This window comes from Penaeus vannamei, chromosome 38 (assembly GCF_042767895.1).
Source record: "Penaeus vannamei isolate JL-2024 chromosome 38, ASM4276789v1, whole genome shotgun sequence".
In the NCBI taxonomy this organism is placed as follows: Eukaryota; Metazoa; Arthropoda; class Malacostraca; order Decapoda; family Penaeidae; genus Penaeus; species Penaeus vannamei.
In genome coordinates, this window is record NC_091586.1 from 17906115 (window position 1) to 17908614 (window position 2500).

Below are 2500 nucleotides of genomic sequence, written 5' to 3' on the forward strand. Positions count from 1 at the left end.
GTATGCATATCTGTCTCTACATCAGCATCTTTGTCAGTATAAGTACGTGTTTCTGTCTGCGTCTGCTTTTACGCTGAGATCGAGTCCTGGAACCGGGTGGGGTTGCCACTTCGTCTCTTTTTGTATCCCAATTTCCAATGACTCACTCAAACCCAAACGAAATGGTAATGGTTCTTATATAAGTGTTTAGTCGGCGGTGAGTTTAAGTTCAGGCGTAGGGTGTATTTGGGTTCATTATCACGGCTTTACTACTTCTTGTGAAATAATAAGGTTGATGTATACTTAGCTTTAGAATATGTCTGTGTTGAGGAGAGAGAATGAGAGAAAGATAATATGAGAAGAGGAATGACTTAGAAGAAGGTTAGACACAGTAACAATGATGATAATAATATATATATAAGTGCGTAGGTAATAGATAGGTTGATTGATAACTAGATAGATGAATAGAGAAGTGGATATAGTTGGATAATTAGGAAGAAAGAAAAAATAAAGAATTTTAATTACTTAGAATATTTTGTCTTTTTGATTATCATAATCATCTTTAACTGAATTACAACTAAGTTATAGAAACTGCGTCTTTCTATACAAGCTGAAAATATATTACATGTAACTCTTTATGGTTGTATCATAAAAGTCATTTGTCTAATTGCATAATTGATAAGTTATATCGTTAATGTTAATTATATGTCCAAATTGAATGATCGTTTTCAGTTTTACGTTCACAAGAGAACCTTTTTCGTCCGTTCAGAATATTTTAAGTCCGTCGTCAGGTGGGAAAGATACGTGCTTTTCTTATTTTTTTTCTTTTTTACAACTCTTATGTTACTGACTTCAGATATTGGTAATTGTCTGTGAATGTGGAGGGTATATAATTAAACAGAATAATAATATAATTTTTCAATTTCTTTATTTAATGCATCTCACTTCTTGCATGACTTAAACAGACGAAGGAAATGTGTTCAATAAATCTTTTATTTACATTCCACTTCATTAAACATTCAAACGCATATCACAATTTTAATTTTAAAAAAGCTGTTGTGTCATATCAAAAATAGAAATGACATTGAAATTTTATTGCCAGTACAGTTATGGGATGCAAAAAAATGGAAGCAGCACAGGGGGGAGGGGGGGGAGGGGGAAACGGGAGTTAAAATCTACGAAACACACGAGAGGTTAAAATGGCTTTTGTCTAATTTTCATATTCGAATTTTCTGTCAGAAATCATAAATTCTCGACGAATCTTTGGTGTATTGCCAATTAGAATATCTCTCATAATTCCTTTTCCGAATTAGAAGTATGGAGTTACGAAAGAAATGAACGAATGAAAGGAAACAAGGTAGTTTTCGATCCGATCAAAGGTGATTCGAAGTCCGATGAGGCGTGGCTTTCAGTAGGCTTAAAGTTTTTTTTTCTTCCTTTTAGTCTCGAGAGTATATGAACGAGAGATTTTTCGATAACGATCTTGACCTTGACTTAGTGAGAGAGGCGATACAGTTTCACAACCTTTTTTATTCGTTCAGAATATTTTAAGCCCGTTGTCTGGAAGAAGGGCTACGTGCCTATCTTAAAATCCTTTTTTGTTTGATTTTTTTCAGCACTTTTATTCTAATGACACGTCTGTTTTTTTTCTTGGAAAGTCCACTAATACCATCTAGAATTGAGAAGTCGTAAAGACACAGCAGTACGAGGATAGATTCAAATGTTGCTATTTCGTCACTCACAGGGTAGCCGATAGTCAAGGTCGGGCAGATATAGACTCTTTTTTGTTAGCCGATGTTTGTGTCGTCTATAGTGTTCATGCCGTCTATAGATGGCCTTGGACGAGATGCTGCGCTTAATCCTGATAAGCAGTCTGGCGGCGGTTCTGGTCGCGTATGTACACGTTACGTGTCTGAATTTAACGCCAGCAGCACGTCTACGGTTATGCAAGACAACGTTGTCTGAGGATATGAAAATGTATATATTTTTTCAACTTTGGTTTAATGTGCGGATAGCGAGTTACACACAGGGGAAGTTGTATGTTGCTGTCAATCAGTATTTTTAAGGATTTTATCTGCCTCGTATTACAAAACATGATTTTTGGAGAGCCACGTCTAAAATTTATGTGAGAAATTTGTATAATCATATATATACATCCACATCTATATATATATATATATATATATATATATATATATATATATATATATATATATATATATATACATATATATATATATATATATATATATATATATATATATATATATATATATATATATATATATATATGTATGTATGTATATATGTGTGTGTGTATGTATATACATACACATATATGTGTGTATGTGCGTGTATACAAGTGTATATATACAAATATATACATACATATACAAACACATATACATACATATATACATACATATATAAATATATATATATATATATATATATATATATATATATATATATATATACATATATATATAATGGTATATATACAATGGTATATATACAATGG

At 31.9% G+C, this 2500-nt stretch overlaps 1 protein-coding gene across 1 annotated transcript in view; it reads right to left on the reverse strand.

Annotated features, from left to right (window-relative positions):
* Positions 1–890: 890 nt before the first annotated feature.
* Positions 891–2500, reverse strand: part of LOC113814566 (uncharacterized) — a 13817-nt gene continuing 12207 nt past the window's right edge. The window contains exon 2 of the mRNA XM_070115862.1: positions 891–2500. This exon is cut by the window's right edge and continues 1398 nt beyond it. The gene's annotated coding sequence lies outside the window, so the exon portion shown is untranslated.